The sequence below is a fragment of the Heterodontus francisci genome, unplaced genomic scaffold (assembly GCF_036365525.1).
Source record: "Heterodontus francisci isolate sHetFra1 unplaced genomic scaffold, sHetFra1.hap1 HAP1_SCAFFOLD_454, whole genome shotgun sequence".
NCBI classification, from domain to species: Eukaryota; Metazoa; Chordata; class Chondrichthyes; order Heterodontiformes; family Heterodontidae; genus Heterodontus; species Heterodontus francisci.
In genome coordinates this window covers 987,127-1,007,031 of record NW_027141363.1, presented here as the reverse complement: position 1 = coordinate 1,007,031, position 19,905 = coordinate 987,127, and positions in this window count along the sequence as shown.

Sequence of the window (19,905 nt, the reverse complement as noted above, 5' to 3'; positions counted from 1 at the left end):
AAAGAGCAGTGGTCCCAATAGAAATCTCTGGGTGACACCACTCTATGCCTCCCTCCAGTCTGAAACAACCGTTCACCACTACTCTCTGTGTTCTGTCTCTTACCCAATGTCGTAACCCCTCTGTCCCTGTCCCTTTAATCACAGGAGTAACAATATTGTGAAATAGTCATAAAAGAGGGGGATGAGGCAAACATTGTGGTTAAGGAGGAGTGTGAAATATTGGGTGGTATTAAGAGAGTAGAATGATGCCTGCACTCCAAGGGTTAAGCTCCGAGGGAGAATCACAAACCAGAGGAAACAGTTTTTCAATGAGATTGAAGACAGTCCGCTGTGAACTCACCGAATCACAACTAAAGAGGCCAGAGGGAGGGGTCCAGGTACAGGGAAAGAGAGAGACAGATAAAGATGTAGAGAGTCGCAGAAAGAGAGTGAAAATGGAGAATGCTGTCCCCATCAAACACTCCCGGGACAGATACAGCATGGGGTTAGATACAGAGTAAAGCTCCCTCTACACTGTCCCCATCAAACACTCCCAGGTCAGGTGCAGCACGGGGTTAGATACAGAGTGAAACTCTGATGGGCTTAGATAGAGTGGATAGGAAGGACCCATTTCCCTCAGCAGAGGGGTCAATAACCAGGGACATAGATTTCAAGATTTCCACAACAATATCATGAAAGTGTGATGGCTCCCACAGTGGAATAGCTTGCTGGATGTTTACAATGGAGCGTTTTCCCTCCAAATCATGAGAACCGGTCACTTGGGCCCCAACTTGATCTACATTTCTCTCTCTCTACCAATATTTCACTCCAAACACCTATCTTTCTCTGTTTGTGTACACAGGAGTGAAGGATTACATCAAAATAATATATCTTAAATTCTCCCTTTCAAAACACCCCAACAATCTCTCTCTCTCCAACCTTGTCCCTCTCTACAGCCCTCTCTCTCTGTCTGCATATCTAACCCTCTCTCCCTCTGTCTCTCTCCTAGTGTCAGAGATAGCAGGAGGGAGAGATAGAGAGAGGAGGACAGAGAGAGACACAGAGAACAACCCCAGCTTCTCCAATCTATCCACGTAACTGAAGTCCCTCATCCCTGGAACCTTGCTCGTGAATCTTTTCTGCACCCGAGACAGATTCTGAGGGAGAGAGATAGACAGGCACAGAGAGAGACACAGATTCAGAGAGAGAGAGTGAGAGAGACAGATTCTGAGGGAGACAGAGAGACAGGCACAGAGAGAGACACAGATTCAGAGAGAGAGAGTGAGAGAGACAGATTCTGAGGGAGACAGAGAGACAGGCACAGAGAGAGACACAGATTCAGAGAGAGAGAGAGAGTGAGAGAGACAGATTCTGAGGGAGAGAAAGAGACAGGCACATAGAGAGACACACAGCGTCAAAGAGAGAGAGAGGCACAGGCACAGAGAGAGACACACAGGTTCAAAGAGAGAGAGAGAGTGAGAGAGACACATTCTGAGAAGAGAGAGAGACAGGCACATAGAGAGACGCACAGATACAGAGAGAGAGAGAGACAGGCACACAGAGAGACGCACAGATACAGAGAGAGAGAGAGACAGGCACAGAGATAGACGCACAGATTCAGAGAGAGAGAGACAGGCAGAGAGAGAGACGCACAGATTCAGTGAGAGAGAGAGACAGGCACAGAGAGAGACGCACAGATTCAGAGAGATAGAGACAGTCACAGAGAGAGACACACAGATTCAGAGAGAGAGACAGGCAGAGAGAGAGACGCACAGATTCAGAGAGAGAGGTAGACAGGCACAGAGAGAGACACACAGATTCAGAGAGCGAGAGACAGGCACAGAGAGAGACACACAGATTCAGAGAGAGCAAGAGACAGGCACAGAGAGAGACGCACAGATACAGAGAGAGAGAGAGACAGGCACAGAGAGACACACAGATTCAGAGAGATAGAGACAGTCACAGAGACAGACACACCGATTCAGAGAGAAAGAGACAGGCACAGAGAGAGAGACAGATTCAGACAGCGAGAGAGAGACAGGCACAGAGAGAGACACACAGATTCAAAGAGAGAGAGAGTGAGAGAGACAGATTCTGAGAAGAGAGATAGACATGCAGAGAGAGAGAGAGAGAGAGAGACTCAGATTTAGAGAGCGAGAGAGAGCCAGTCACAGAGAGAAAGACACACAGATTCAGAGAGAGAGCGAGAGAGACAGATTCTGAGAGAGAGAGAGACAGGCACAGAGAGGGACACACAGAGATTGAGAGAGACCAACTGAGAGACAGGCAGAGAGAGAGACACACAGATTCAGAGAGAGTGAGAGAGAGAGAGAGACAGGCACAAAGAAAGAGACACACAGATTCAGATAGAGAGATAGGCACAGAGAGAGAGACACAGATTCAGAGAGAGAGAGACAGGCACAGAGAGACACAGGGGGAGAGAGAGAGAGAGAGAGAGACAGGCACAGAGAGTGACAAACAGATTCAGATAGATTGAGAGAGAGACTGGCAAAGGGAGAGACATACAAACTCAGAGAGAGAGATAGATAGAGAGAGAGAGAGAGAGAGAGAGAGAGAGACAGGCACAGAGAGTGACACACAGATTCAGAGAGACAGAGTGAGAGACAGGCAAAGGGAGAGACATACAAATTCAGAGATTGAGATAGAGAGAGAGAGAGAGTGACAGGCGGAGAGAGAGAGAGAGAGAGAGAGAGAGAGAGAGAGAGAGACAGGCACAGAGAGATACACACAGATTCAGAGTGAGAGAGACAGTCACAGAGAGAGACACACAGATTCAGACAGCGAGAGAGACAGTCACTTAGAGAGACACACAGATTCAGAGAGAGAGTGACACACAGATTCAGAGAGAGAGAGAGAGAGAGACTGGCGCAGAGAGAGACACACAGATTCAGAGAGAGAGAGAGAGCAAGACTGGCACAGAGAGAGACACACAGATTCAGAGAGAGAGTGACACACAGATTCAGAGAGAGACACACAGATTCAGAGAGGGAGTGACACACAGATTCAGAGAGAGAGTGAAACACAGATTCAGAGAGAGACACAGAGATTCAGAGAGAGAGAGACACTCAGATTCAGAGAGAGAGTGACACACAGATTCAGAGAGAGAGAGACAGGCACATAGAGAGACGCACAGATCCAGAGAGAGAGAGAGACAGGCACAGAGAGAGACGCACAGATACAGAGAGAGAGAGAGACAGGCACAGAGAGAGACACACAGATTCAGAGAGAGAGAGACAGGCAGAGAGAGAGACGCACAGATTCAGTGAGAGAGAGAGACAGGCACGGAGAGAGACACACAGATTGAGAGAGAGAGTTACAGGCACAGAGAGACACACACAGATTCAGAGAGAGAGAGACAGGCACAGAGAGAGACACACAGATTCAGAGAGAGCGAGAGACAGGCACAGAGAGAGACATACAGATTCAGAGAGAGAGGGAGACAGGCACAGAGAGAGACACACAGATTCAGAGAGAGAGAGACAGGCACAGAGAGAGACACACAGATTCAGAGAGAGCGAGAGACAGGCACAGAGAGAGACATACAGATTCAGAGAGAGAGGGAGACAGGCACAGAGAGAGACACACAGATTCAGAGAGAGAGAGACAGGCACAGAGAGACACACACAGATTCAGAGAGAGAGGGAGACAGGCACAGAGAGAGACACACAGATTCAGAGAGAGAGAGACAGGCACAGAGAGAGACACACAGATTCAGAGAGAGCGAGAGACAGGCACAGAGAGAGACGCACAGATACAGAGAGAGAGAGAGACAGGCACAGAGAGAGACACACAGATTCAGAGAGATAGAGAGTGAGAGAGACAGATTCTGAGAAGAGAGAGAGACAGACAGGCAGAGAGAGAGAGAGAGACTCAGATTAAGAGAGAGAGAGAGAGACAGGCACAGAGAGACACAGGGAGAGAGAGAGAGAGAGAGAGAGAGAGAGAGAGAGAGAGACAGGCACAGAGAGTGACACACAGATTCAGAGAGACAGAGTGAGAGACAGGCAAAGGGAGAGACATACAAATTCAGAGAGAGAGATAGAGAGAGAGAGAGAGAGTGACAGGCGGAGAGAGAGAGAGAGAGAGAGAGACAGGCACAGAGAGATACACACAGATTCAGAGAGAGAGAGAGACAGTCACAGAGAGAGACACAGATTCAGAGGGAGAGAGAGACACGCACACAGAGAGACGCTCAGATTCAGAGAGCGAGAGACAGTCACGGAGAGAGACACACAGATTCAGAGAGAGAGAATGAGAGAGAGAGACAGGCACAGCGAGAGAGACACACAGATTCAAAGAGAGAGAGAGAGAGTGAGAGAGACAGATTCTGAGGGAGAGAGATAGACAGGCACAGAGAGAGACACAGATTCAGAGAGAGAGACAGGCACAGAGAGACACACAGAATGAGAGAGATAGAGGGAGAGAGATAGAGAGAGAGACAGGCACAGAGAGATACACACAGATTCAGAGAGTGAGAGAGAGAGAGACAGGCACAGAGAGATACACACAGATTCAGAGAGTGAGAAAGAGAGAGACAGGCACAGAGAGGGACACACAGATTCAGAGAGACCGAGTGAGAGACAGGCAGAGAGAGAGACACACAGATTGTGAGAGAGAGAGAGTGAGAGAGGGAGACAGGCACAAAGAAAGAGACACACAGATTCAGAGAGGGAGAGGGACAGACAGGCACAGAAAGAGACACACAGATTTAGAGAGAGACAGTCAAAGAGAGACACACAGATTCAGAGAGAGAGAGAGAGAGAGAGACAGGCACAAAGAAAGAGACACACAGATTCAGAGAGGGAGAGGGACAGACAGGCACAGAAAGAGACAGACAGATTTAGAGAGAGAGACAGTCAAAGAGAGACACACAGATTCAGAGAGAGAGAGAGAGAGAGAGACAGGCACAAAGAAAGAGACACACAGATTCAGAGAGAGGGAGACAGTCACAGAGAGAGACACACAGATTCAGAGGGAGAGAGAGACTGGCAGAGGGAGATAAACACAGATTCAGAGAGAGAGAGAGAGAGAGAGAGAGAGAGATGGACAGAGAGAGATGCACAGATTCAGAGAGAAAGAGAGAGAGAGAGAGAGAGAGATGGACAGAGAATGACACACAGATTCAGAGAGAGAGAGAGGGGGGACAGAGATGCACATATTCAGAGAGAGAGAGAGACAGGCACAGAGAGATACACACAAATTCAGAGAGAGAGAGAGAGACAGGCACAGAGAGAGAGACACACAGATTCAGAGAGAGGGAGAGAGACAGCCAGACATGCAGAGAGAGAGAGAGAGAGACTCAGATTTAGAGAGAGGGAGAGAGACAGTCACAGAGAGAGACACACACAGATTGAGAGAGAGAGACAGGCACAGAGAGAGACAGACAAATTCAGAGGGAGAGAGAGACAGTCACAGAGAGAGACACACACAGATTGAGAGAGAGAGACAGTCACAGAGAGAGACACACAATTTCAGAGAGAGAGACAGGCACAGAGAGAGACAGACAAATTCAGAGGAAGAGAGAGACAGGCACAGAGAGAGACAGACAAATTCAGAGAAAGAGAGAGACACACAGATTGAGAGAGAGAGGCAGGCACAGAGAGAGAGACACACAGATTCAGAGAGAGGGAGAGAGACAGCCAGACAGGCAGAGAGAGAGAGAGAGAGACTCAGATTTAGAGAGAGGGAGAGAGACAGGCAAAGAGTGAGACACACAGATTGAGAGAGAGTGACAGGCACAGAGAGAGACACACAGATTCAGAGAGACCGAGTGAGAGAAAGGCACAGAGAGAGACACACAGATTGAGAGAGAGTGACAGGCACAGAGAGAGACACACAGATTGAGAGAGAGAGACAGGCACAGAGAGGGACACACAGATTCAGAGAGAGAGAGACATGCACAGAGAGAGACACACAGATTCAGAGAGACCGATTGAGAGAAAGGCACAGAGAGAGACACACAGATTCAGAGGGAGAGAGAGACAGACAGAGAGAGACACAGACAGATTCAGAGAGCGAGAGAGAGAGAGAGAATCTGAGAGAGAGAGATAGACAGGCACAGGGAGAGACACAGATTCAGAGAGAGAGAGAGAGACACAGGCACAGAGCGAGCGACAGGCACAGAGAGAGAGGCAAGCACAGAGAGAGAGAGAGAGATAGGCACAGAGAGAGAGAGAGACAGGCACAGAGAGAGAGAGAGACAGGCACAGAGAGAGACACACAGATTCAAAGAGAGAGAGAGAGTGATAGAGACAGATTCTGAGAGAGAGAGAGAGACGGGCGCAGAGGGAGACATACAGATTCAGAGAGAGAGAGAGAGAGAGTGCGAGAGACAGATTCTGAGAGAGAGACAGGCAGACAGACAGGCAGAGAGAGAGAGAGACTCAGATTTAGAGAGAGGGAGAGAGACAGGTACAGAGAGAGAGACACACACAGATTGAGAGACAGAGAGAAAGGCACAGAGAGAAACACAGAGATTAAGAGAGAGAGAGAGACTGGCACAGAGAGAGACACACAGATTCAGAGAGAGAGACAGAGAGACAGGCACAGAGAGACACACACAGATTGAGAGAGAGAGAGAGACAGGCACAGAGAGACACACACAGATTCAGAGAGAGAGAGAGAGACAGGCACAGAGAGAGACACACAGATAGAGAGAGAGAGACTGGCACAGAGAGGGACACACAGATTCAGAGTGTGAGAGAGAGAGAGAGATTCAGAGAAAAAGAGACAGGCACAGAGAGACACACAGGTTCAGTGAGAGAGAGAAACACAGATTCAGAAAGAGAGACAGATTCTGCGAGAGAGAGAGACAGATTCAGAGAGAGAGAGAGGCACAGAGAGAGAGAGAGAGAGCGAGAGAGACAGGCACAGAGCGAGACACACAGATTCAGAGAGAGAGACAGGCACAGAGAGGGACACACAGATTCAGAGAGTGAGAGACAGTCACAGAGCGAGACACACAGATTCAGAGAGAGAGACAGGCACAGAGAGGGACACACAGATTCAGAGAGACCGTGTGAGAGACAGGCAGAGAGAGAGACACACAGATTGTGAGAGAGAGAGTGAGGGAGACAGGCACAAAGAAAGAGACACACAGATTCAGAGAGGGAGAGAGACAGACTGGCACAGAGAGAGACACACAGATTCAGAGAGAGAAAGAGGCCAGAGGGAGGGGTCCAGGTACAGGGAAAGAGAGAGACAGATAAAGATGTAGAGAGTCGCAGAAAGAGAGTGAAAATGGAGAATGCTGTCCCCATCAAACACTCCCGGGACAGATACAGCATGGGGTTAGATACAGAGTAAAGCTCCCTCTACACTGTCCCCATCAAACACTCCCGGGACAGATACAGCATGGGGTTAGATACAGAGTAAAGCTCCCTCGACACTGTCCCCATCAAACACTCCCAGGTCAGGTGCAGCACGGGGTTAGATACAGAGTGAAACTCTGATGGGCTGAGATAGAGTGGATAGGAAGGAGCCATTTCCCTCAGCAGAGGGGTCAATAACCAGGGACATAGATTTCAAGATTTCCACAACAATATCATGAAAGTGTGATGGCTCCCACAGTGGAATAGCTTGCTGGATGTTTACAATGGAGCGTTTTCCCTCCAAATCATGAGAACCGGTCACTTGGGCCCCAACTTGATCTACATTTCTCTCTCTCTACCAATATTTCACTCCAAACACCTATCTTTCTCTGTTTGTGTACACAGGAGTGAAGGATTACATCAAAATAATATATCTTAAATTCTCCCTTTCAAAACACCCCAACAATCTCTCTCTCTCCAACCTTGTCCCTCTCTACAGCCCTCTCTCTCTGTCTGCATATCTAACCCTCTCTCCCTCTGTCTCTCTCCTAGTGTCAGAGATAGCAGGAGGGAGAGATAGAGAGAGGAGGACAGAGAGAGACACAGAGAACAACCCCAGCTTCTCCAATCTATCCACGTAACTGAAGTCCCTCATCCCTGGAACCTTGCTCGTGAATCTTTTCTGCACCCTAGACAGATTCTGAGGGAGAGAGATAGACAGGCACAGAGAGAGACACAGATTCAGAGAGAGAGAGTGAGAGAGACAGATTCTGAGGGAGACAGAGAGACAGGCACAGAGAGAGACACAGATTCAGAGAGAGAGAGTGAGAGAGACAGATTCTGAGGGAGACAGAGAGACAGGCACAGAGAGAGACACACAGCGTCAAAGAGAGAGAGAGGCACAGGCACAGAGAGAGACACACAGGTTCAAAGAGAGAGAGAGAGTGAGAGAGACACATTCTGAGAAGAGAGAGAGACAGGCACATAGAGAGACGCACAGATACAGAGAGAGAGAGAGACAGGCACAGAGAGAGACACACAGATTCAGAGAGATAGAGACAGTCACAGAGAGAGACACACAGATTCAGAGAGTGAGAGACAGGCACGGAGAGAGACACACAGATTCAGAGAGAGAGAGACAGGCAGAGAGAGAGACGCACAGATTCAGTGAGAGAGAGAGACAGGCACAGAGAGAGACGCACAGATTCAGAGAGAGAGGGAGACAGGCACAGAGAGAGACACACAGATTCAGAGAGTGAGAGACAGGCACAGAGAGAGACACACAGATTCAGAGAGAGCAAGAGACAGGCACAGAGAGAGACGCACAAATACAGAGAGAGAGAGAGACAGGCACAGAGAGACACACAGATTCAGAGAGATAGAGACAGTCACAGAGACAGACACACCGATTCAGAGAGAAAGAGACAGGCACAGAGAGAGAGACAGATTCAGAGAGCGAGAGAGAGACAGGCACAGAGAGAGACACACAGATTCAAAGAGAGAGAGAGTGAGAGAGACAGATTCTGAGAAGAGAGATAGACATGCAGAGAGAGAGAGAGAGAGAGAGACTCAGATTTAGAGAGAGAGAGAGAGACAGGCACAGAGAGAGACACACAGATTCAGAGAGAGCGAGAGAGAGCCAGTCACAGAGAGAAAGACACACAGATTCAGAGAGAGAGCGAGAGAGACAGATTCTGAGAGAGAGAGAGAGAGAGAGACAGGCACAGAGAGGGACACACAGAGATTGAGAGAGACCAACTGAGAGACAGGCAGAGAGAGAGACACACAGATTCAGAGAGAGTGAGAGAGAGAGAGAGACAGGCACAAAGAAAGAGACACACAGATTCAGATAGAGAGATAGGCACAGAGTGAGAGACACAGATTCAGAGAGAGAGAGACAGGCACAGAGAGACACAGGGGGAGAGAGAGAGAGAGAGAGAGACAGGCACAGAGAGTGACAAACAGATTCAGGTAGAGTGAGAGAGAGACTGGCAAAGGGAGAGACATACAAACTCAGAGAGAGAGATAGAGAGAGAGAGAGAGAGAGAGACAGGCACAGAGAGTGACACACAGATTCAGACAGACAGAGTGAGAGACAGGCAAAGGGAGAGACATATAAATTCAGAGATTGAGATAGAGAGAGAGAGAGAGAGTGACAGGCGGAGAGAGAGAGAGAGAGAGAGAGAGAGACAGGCACAGAGAGATACACACAGATTCAGAGAGAGAGAGACAGTCACAGAGAGAGACACACAGATTCAGACAGCGAGAGAGACAGTCACTTACAGAGACACACAGATTCAGAGAGAGAGTGACACACAGATTCAGAGAGAGAGAGAGAGAGAGAGACTGGCACAGAGAGAGACACACAGATTCAGAGAGAGAGTGACACACAGATTCAGAGAGAGACACACAGATTCAGAGAGGGAGTGACACACAGATTCAGAGAGAGAGTGAAACACAGATTCAGAGAGAGACACAGAGATTCAGAGAGAGAGAGAGACACTCAGATTCAGAGAGAGAGTGACACACAGATTCAGAGAGAGAGAGACAGGCACATAGAGAGACGCACAGATACAGAGAGAGAGAGAGACAGGCACAGAGAGAGACACACAGATTCAGAGAGAGAGAGACAGGCAGAGAGAGAGACGCACAGATTCAGTGAGAGAGAGAGACAGGCACGGAGAGAGACGCACAGATTGAGAGAGAGAGTTACAGGCACAGAGAGAGACACACAGATTCAGAGAGAGAGAGACAGGCACAGAGAGACACACACAGATTCAGAGAGAGAGAGAGACAGGCACAGAGAGAGACACACAGATTCAGAGAGAGCGAGAGACAGGCACAGAGAGAGACATACAGATTCAGAGAGAGAGGGAGACAGGCACAGAGAGAGACACACAGATTCAGAGAGAGAGAGACAGGCACAGAGAGAGACACACAGATTCAAAGAGAGCGAGAGACAGGCACAGAGAGAGACATACAGATTCAGAGAGAGAGGGAGACAGGCACAGAGAGAGACACACAGATTCAGAGAGAGAGAGACAGGCACAGAGGGACACACACAGATTCAGAGAGAGAGGGAGACAGGCACAGAGAGAGACACACAGATTCAGAGAGAGAGAGACAGGCACAGAGAGAGACACACAGATTCAGAGAGAGCGAGAGACAGGCACAGAGAGAGACGCACAGATACAGAGAGAGAGAGAGACAGGCACAGAGAGAGACACACATATTCAGAGAGATAGAGAGTGAGAGAGACAGATTCTGAGAAGAGAGAGAGACAGATAGGCAGAGAGAGAGAGAGAGACTCAGATGAAGAGAGAGAGAGACAGGCACAGAGAGTGACACACAGATTCAGAGAGACAGAGTGAGAGACAGGCAAAGGGAGAGACAAACAAATTCAGAGAGAGAGATAGAGAGAGAGAGAGAGAGAGTGACAGGCAGAGAGAGAGAGAGAGAGAGAGACAGGCACAGAGAGATACACACAGATTCAGAGAGAGAGAGAGACAGTCACAGAGAGAGACACAGATTCAGAGGGAGAGAGAGACAGGCACACAGAGAGACGCTCAGATTCAGAGAGCGAGAGACAGTCACGGAGAGAGACACACAGATTCAGAGAGAGAGAGTGAGAGAGAGAGAGACAGGCACAGAGAGAGACACACAGATTCAAAGAGAGAGAGAGAGAGTGAGAGAGACAGATTCTGAGGGAGAGAGATAGACAGGCACAGAGAGAGACACAGATTCAGAGAGAGAGAGAGAAACACAGATTCAGAGAGAGAGAGAGACAGGCACAGAGAGAGACACACAGATTCAGAGAGAGCGAGAGAGAGCCAGTCACAGAGAGAAAGACACACAGATTCAGAGAGAGAGCGAGAGAGACAGATTCTGAGAGAGAGAGAGAGAGACAGGCACAGAGAGGGACACACAGAGATTGAGAGAGACCAACTGAGAGACAGGCAGAGAGAGAGACACACAGATTCAGAGAGAGTGAGAGAGAGAGAGAGACAGGCACAAAGAAAGAGACACACAGATTCAGATAGAGAGATAGGCACAGAGTGAGAGACACAGATTCAGAGAGAGAGAGACAGGCACAGAGAGACACAGGGGGAGAGAGAGAGAGAGAGAGAGAGAGAGACAGGCACAGAGAGTGACAAACAGATTCAGGTAGAGTGAGAGAGAGACTGGCAAAGGGAGAGACATACAAACTCAGAGAGAGAGATAGAGAGAGAGAGAGAGAGAGAGACAGGCACAGAGAGTGACACACAGATTCAGACAGACAGAGTGAGAGACAGGCAAAGGGAGAGACATATAAATTCAGAGATTGAGATAGAGAGAGAGAGAGAGAGTGACAGGCGGAGAGAGAGAGAGAGAGAGAGAGAGAGACAGGCACAGAGAGATACACACAGATTCAGAGAGAGAGAGACAGTCACAGAGAGAGACACACAGATTCAGACAGCGAGAGAGACAGTCACTTAGAGAGACACACAGATTCAGAGAGAGAGTGACACACAGATTCAGAGAGAGAGAGAGAGAGAGAGACTGGCACAGAGAGAGACACACAGATTCAGAGAGAGAGTGACACACAGATTCAGAGAGAGACACACAGATTCAGAGAGGGAGTGACACACAGATTCAGAGAGAGAGTGAAACACAGATTCAGAGAGAGACACAGAGATTCAGAGAGAGAGAGAGACACTCAGATTCAGAGAGAGAGTGACACACAGATTCAGAGAGAGAGAGACAGGCACATAGAGAGACGCACAGATACAGAGAGAGAGAGAGACAGGCACAGAGAGAGACACACAGATTCAGAGAGAGAGAGACAGGCAGAGAGAGAGACGCACAGATTCAGTGAGAGAGAGAGACAGGCACGGAGAGAGACGCACAGATTGAGAGAGAGAGTTACAGGCACAGAGAGAGACACACAGATTCAGAGAGAGAGAGACAGGCACAGAGAGACACACACAGATTCAGAGAGAGAGAGAGACAGGCACAGAGAGAGACACACAGATTCAGAGAGAGCGAGAGACAGGCACAGAGAGAGACATACAGATTCAGAGAGAGAGGGAGACAGGCACAGAGAGAGACACACAGATTCAGAGAGAGAGAGACAGGCACAGAGAGAGACACACAGATTCAGAGAGAGCGAGAGACAGGCACAGAGAGAGACATACAGATTCAGAGAGAGAGGGAGACAGGCACAGAGAGAGACACACAGATTCAGAGAGAGAGAGACAGGCACAGAGGGACACACACAGATTCAGAGAGAGAGGGAGACAGGCACAGAGAGAGACACACAGATTCAGAGAGAGAGAGACAGGCACAGAGAGAGACACACAGATTCAGAGAGAGCGAGAGACAGGCACAGAGAGAGACGCACAGATACAGAGAGAGAGAGAGACAGGCACAGAGAGAGACACACATATTCAGAGAGATAGAGAGTGAGAGAGACAGATTCTGAGAAGAGAGAGAGACAGATAGGCAGAGAGAGAGAGAGAGACTCAGATGAAGAGAGAGAGAGACAGGCACAGAGAGTGACACACAGATTCAGAGAGACAGAGTGAGAGACAGGCAAAGGGAGAGACAAACAAATTCAGAGAGAGAGATAGAGAGAGAGAGAGAGAGAGTGACAGGCGGAGAGAGAGAGAGAGAGAGAGACAGGCACAGAGAGATACACACAGATTCAGAGAGAGAGAGAGACAGTCACAGAGAGAGACACAGATTCAGAGGGAGAGAGAGACAGGCACACAGAGAGACGCTCAGATTCAGAGAGCGAGAGACAGTCACGGAGAGAGACACACAGATTCAGAGAGAGAGAGTGAGAGAGAGAGAGACAGGCACAGAGAGAGACACACAGATTCAAAGAGAGAGAGAGAGAGTGAGAGAGACAGATTCTGAGGGAGAGAGATAGACAGGCACAGAGAGAGACACAGATTCAGAGAGAGAGACAGGCACAGAGAGACACACAGAATGAGAGAGATAGAGGGAGAGAGATAGAGAGAGAGACAGGCACAGAGAGATACACACAGATTCAGAGAGTGAGAGAGAGAGAGACAGGCACAGAGAGATACACACAGATTCAGAGAGTGAGAGAGAGAGAGACAGGCACAGAGAGGGACACACAGATTCAGAGAGAGAGAGAGACAGGCACAGAGAGAGACACACAGATTCAGAGAGAGAGAGACATGCACAGAGAGAGACACACAAATTCAGAGAGACCGAGTGAGAGAAAGGCAGAGAGGGACACACAGATTCAGAGGGAGAGAGAGACAGACAGAGAGAGACACAGACAGATTCAGAGAGAGAGAGAGAGAGACAGGCACAGGGAGAGACACAGATTCAGAGAGAGAGAGAGACACAGGCACAGAGAGAGCGACAGGCACAGAGAGAGAGGCAAGCACAGAGAGAGAGAGAGAGATAGGCACAGAGAGAGAGAGAGACAGGCACAGAGAGAGAGAGAGACAGGCACAGAGAGAGACACACAGATTCAAAGAGAGAGAGAGAGAGTGATCGAGACAGATTCTGAGAGAGAGAGAGAGACGGGCGCAGAGGGAGACATACAGATTCAGAGAGAGAGAGAGAGAGTGAGAGAGACAGATTCTGAGAGAGAGACAGGCAGACAGACAGGCAGAGAGAGAGAGACTCAGATTTAGCGAGAGGGAGAGAGACAGGTACAGAGAGGGAGACACACAGATTGAGAGACAGAGAGAAAGGCACAGAGAGATACACAGAGATTAAGAGAGAGAGAGAGACTGGCACAGAGAGAGACACACAGATTCAGAGAGAGAGAGAGAGAGTGCGAGAGACAGATTCTGAGAGAGAGACAGGCAGACAGACAGACAGAGAGAGAGAGACTCAGATTTAGAGAGAGGGAGAGAGAGACAGGCACAGAAATAGAGACACACAGATTGAGAGACAGAGAGAGAGAGACAGAGACAGAGACAGATTCTGAGAGAGAGATATAGACAGGCACAGAGAGACACAGAGATTCAGAGGGAGAGAGAGACAGGCACAGAGAGATTCAGAGAGAGTGAGAGACAGACAGAGAGAGACACACACAGATTCAGAGAGAGAGAGAGAGAGAGAGAGACAGATTCTGAGAGAGAGATATAGACAGGCACAGCGAGACACAGAGATTCAGAGATTCAGAGGGAGAGAGAGACAGGCACAGAGAGACACACAGATTCAGAGAGAGAGAGAGAGAGAGAGACAGAGACAGATTCTGAGAGAGAGATATAGACAGGCACAGAGAGACACAGAGATTCAGAGGGAGAGAGAGACAGGCACAGAGAGAGAAACACAGATTCAGAGTGAGAGAGAGCGAGAGAGAGACATTCTGAGAGAGGGAGAGACAGGCAGAGAGAGAGACAGATTCAGAGAGAGAGAGAGGCACACAGTGAGAGAGAGAGAGAGAGAGAGAGACAGTCACAGAGCGAGACACAGATTGAGAGAGAGAGAGAGAGAGAGACAGGCACAGAAAGAGACACACAGATTCAGAGAGAGAGAGAGAGAGAGAGAGAGACAGGCAGAGAGAGAGAGACACACACAGATTCAGAGAGAGATACAGGCACAGAGAGAGACACACACAGATTCAGAGAGATCGAGACAGTCACAGAGAGAGACACACAGATTCAGAGTGAGCGAGAGAGAGACAGTCACAGAGAGAGACACAGAGAGAGAGAGACAGAGAGACTGGCACAGAGAGGGACACAGATTCAGAGAGAGAGAGAGAAACACAGATTGAGAGAGAGAGAGAGACAGGCACAGAGAGACACACACAGATTCAGAGAGAGAGAGAGAGACATGCACAGAGAGAGACACACAGATTCAGAGTGAGCGAGAGAGGGACAGTCACAGAGAGAGACACAGAGAGAGAGAGAGAGAGAGAGACTGGCACAGAGAGGGACACAGATTCAGAGAGAGAGAGAGAAACACAGATTCAGAGAGAGAGAGAGACAGGCACAGAGAGACACACACAGATTCAGAGAGAGAGAGAGAGAGACAGGCACAGAGAGAGACACACAGATAGAGAGAGAGAGACTGGCACAGAGAGGGACACACAGATTCAGAGTGTGAGAGAGAGAGACAGATTCAGAGAAAAAGAGACAGGCACAGAGAGACACACAGGTTCAGTGAGAGAGAGAAACACAGATTTAGAAAGAGAGACAGATTCTGCGAGAGAGAGAGACAGATTCAGAGAGAGAGAGAGGCACAGAGAGAGAGAGAGAGAGGGAGGGAGACAGGCACAGAGCGAGACACACAGATTCAGAGAGAGAGACAGGCACAGAGAGGGACACACAGATTCAGAGAGTGAGAGACAGTCACAGAGCGAGACATACAGATTCAGAGAGAGAGACAGGCACAGAGAGGGACACACAGATTCAGAGAGACCGAGTGAGAGACAGGCAGAGAGAGAGACACACAGATTGTGAGAGAGAGAGAGAGGGAGACAGGCACAAAGAAAGAGACACACAGATTCAGAGAGGGAGAGAGACAGACTGGCACAGAGAGAGACACACAGATTCAGAGAGAGAAAGAGGCCAGAGGGAGGGGTCCAGGTACAGGGAAAGAGAGAGACAGATAAAGATGTAGAGAGTCGCAGAAAGAGAGTGAAAATGGAGAATGCTGTCCCCATCAAACACTCCCGGGACAGATACAGCATGGGGTTAGATACAGAGTAAAGCTCCCTCTACACTGTCCCCATCAAACACTCCCGGGACAGATACAGCATGGGGTTAGATACAGAGTAAAGCTCCCTCTACACTGTCCCCATCAAACACTCCCAGGTCAGGTGCAGCACGGGGTTAGATACAGAGTGAAACTCTGATGGGCTGAGATAGAGTGGATAGGAAGGACCCATTTCCCTTAGCAGAGGGGTCAATAACCAGGGACATAGATTTCAAGATTTCCACAACAATATCATGAAAGTGTGATGGCTCCCACAGTGGAATAGCTTGCTGGATGTTTACAATGGAGTGCTTTCCTTCTGGATCACCAGAATGGGTCGCTTGGGCCCCAACTTCATCCACATTTCTCCCTCTCCACCAATATTTCACTCTACACACCTATCTTTATCTGTTTGTGTACACAGGAGTGAAGGATTCCATCAAATTCATATATCTTACATTCTCCCTTTCAATCCACCCCAACAATCTCTCTCTCTTCAACCTTGTCCCTCTCTACAGCCCTCTCTCTCTGTCTGCATATCTAACCCTCTCTCCCTCTGTCTCTCTCCTAGTGTCAGAGATAGCAGGAGGGAGAGACAGAGAGAGGAAGACAGAGAGAGAATGTTGAAGGAACTGTACTCTCTTCCTAAGCTGTGCTGAACCTGCTCTCGGAGTGTTTGATGGGCTACATTAATCGGCCGTGTGCAGTCCTGTATCAGGCTGTGAAGAAGCAGAGCATGTTCAGTACACAACGGGTCAAAGGGAACAATTCACTCCTGTCTGCTACTGGGAAGAGAGACTGACCTTAACATCAAGGCAGCGTTTGACCGAGTGTGGCATCGAGGAGCCCGAGTAAAATTGAAGTCAGTGGGACTCCACTGGTTGGAATCAATCCGAGCACAAAGGAAGATGGTTGTGGTTGTTGGAGGTCAATCAGCTCAGTCCCAGGACATCACTGCAGGATTATATCAAATTAATATATCTTACATTCTCCCTTTCAATCCACCCCAACAATATCTCTCTCTCCAACCTTTGGGTAGTGTCCGAGGCCCAACCATCTTCAGCTGCTTCCTCAATGACCTGCCCTCCATTGTAAGGTCAGAAGTGGGGATGTTCACTGATGATTACACAGTGTTCAGTTCCATTTGCACCTCCTCAGATAATGAAATCCCAGCAGAAAATGCTGGAAATACTGAGCAGGTCAGGCAGCATCTGTGGAGAGAGAAACAGAGTTAGTGATTCAGCTCGATTGTTTCCAGATTTCCAGCATCCACAGTAATTTGCCTCAGATAATGAAGCAATCCATAGCCACATGCACCAAGACCCGGACAACATTCAGGCTTGGGCCGACCAGTGGCAAGTAACATTCACGTCACACAAGTGCCAGGCAATGAGCATCTGCAACAAGAGAGAATCCAACCACCTCCCCTTGGCATTCAAAGCATTATCCCATCGCTGAATCCCCCAGCATCAACATCCTGGGGAAACATTGACATCAAACTTAACTGAATGGAAACAGCTTTTGACACATTTCCCAACACGTTTGCTACCAGTTTTCAGGATGAAGCTAAATTCAATTTACAGTTTGCAAGCTCCAAACTGAATCTTTATTATTTCCATATTATCTTGAAAACATTCATCAAATCACCTCAGAACCTTCTAAATTGCAGGGATACAGAGTAAAGCTCCAGCTACACTGTCCCATTAAACATTCCCAATCCAAGCACAATGTTGGGTTAGACACAGAGTAAATTTCCCTCTACACTGTCCCATCATACACTCCCAGGGCAGGAACATCATGGGGTGGATACAGAGTGAATCTCACTCTACACTGTCTGAAACAGAGAGAGAGAGAGAGAAAGAGAGAAACAGAGAGACACAGACCGAGAGGGTGACTGAGAGTGAAAGAAGGATATTTAACATCGGACAGAGGAAGAGGAGGAGGCAATTTAACCCCTCAACCCTGTTCCAGCATTCAATGAGATCAGGGCTGATCTGTGATCTAACTAACACCATGTATTCCACCTTTGACCCTTATCTCTTAATACTTTTGGTTAACAAGAATCTATCAATTCCAGAGTTAAAATTAACCAATAAGCCAGCATGAAATTTACACAACCAATATCATGAGGGTGTGATGGCTCCCACAGTGGAATAGCTTGCTGGATGTTTAAAATGGAGGCTATTCCTTCTGGATCATCAAATTCTCACCTTATTGTATCAACCAAAACCTGCAGGTCCATCTATTTCCTGTCTCTGCAAAGATAACTCACACTTCCACAATGCAGGAATGTCTGAATGGAAACAGCTTTTGACACATTTCCCAACACGTTAGCTAACACTTTTCAGGATGAGAAGCTACATTCGAAAGAATCCCAGGATCTGTCTCTCTGTCAAGTTTAAAACACTAACCTTACATTAGTGAGGAGTCAGTCTCTGATATAAATGTCCCAGTGCTGTGGTAACATAAAATGCCCACTGAAAACCTAAAATGGCTGACTGATGTTCTGAGAGAGGAGGGAAGGAGAGACAGACAGACAGAAAGAGACACAAAGAGGGAGATACAGACCGAGAGGGTGACCCAGACACCGAGAGTGATAGCAGGATATTTGTCAGAGGACAGAGGAAGAGGAGGAGGCCATTTAGCCCCACAACCCTGTTCTGTCATTCAATGAGATCATGACTGATCTGTGATCTAACTCCATATACCTGTCTTTGCCCCATATCACTTCATAACTTTTGTCAGTAAAAATCCATCAATCTCAGATTTAAAAATGAACAAGTGTCTCAGCATCGATTGCTGTTTGTGGAAGAGAGTTCCAAACTGATACCACACCTGGTGTGTTGAAGTGTTTCTTCATTTCAATCCTGAATGGTTTTTAGACTATGTTTAGATTTTTAGACTATGTCCACAAGTTCTCGACTCTGCAGCCAGTAGGAATAGTTTCTCTCTGTCTACCCGATCAGTTTCCCTGAATATTTGGAAAACTTTGATCAAATCGCCCCTTAATCTTCTAAATTCCAGGGATACAGAGTAAAGCTCCATCTACACTGTCCCATTAAACACTCCCAAGCCAAGCACAGTGTGGGGTGAGACAGAGTAAATTTCCCTCTGCACTGTCCCATCATACACTCCCAGGGCAGAGGCAGCATGGGGTTAGATACAGAGTAAAGACAGGCCCTATTATATTATAAACAGAGAAATGGTCTTGTGCAGTACAAACTGAGACCGGGTCAAACGCAGCAGAAGCAGAGACACACACACAGATACAGACACTGATTCACACACAAACCGACACACAGAGACTGCAAAATCTACACATCAGTAAAAATCATCCAACAGACCCTTCAAAAAATATTCCCATGTTCTGTCCAATCCGGTGTTGGGGGTTTCGTGTTCTTGTGTGTTCCATTTCAACCTCTATCAGGGAGGTTATGCTGAACATTTATAAAGTTCGGATTAGGTAACAGAGAGGGAGAGACTGGGATTCAGAGGGTAACAGAGGGGCAGAGACTGGGATTCAGAGGGTAACAGAGAGGGAGAGACTGGGATTCAGAGGATAACAGAGAGGGAGAGACTGGGATTCAGTGGGTAACAGAGAGGGAGAGACTGGGATTCAGAGGGTAACAGAGGGGGAGAGAGTGGGATTCAGAGGGTAACAGAGAGGGAGAGACTGGGATTCAGAGGGTAACAGAGGGGCAGAGACTGGGATTCAGTGGGTAACAGAGAGGGAGAGACTGGGATTCAGAGGGTAACAGAGAGGGAGAGACTGGGATTCAGAGGGTAACAGAGGGGCAGAGACTGGGATTCAGAGGGTAACAGAGAGGGAGAGACTGGGATTCAGAGGGTAACAGAGGGGCACAGACTGGGATTCAGTGGGTAACAGAGAGGGAGAGACTGGGATTCAGAGGGTAACAGAGGGGCAGAG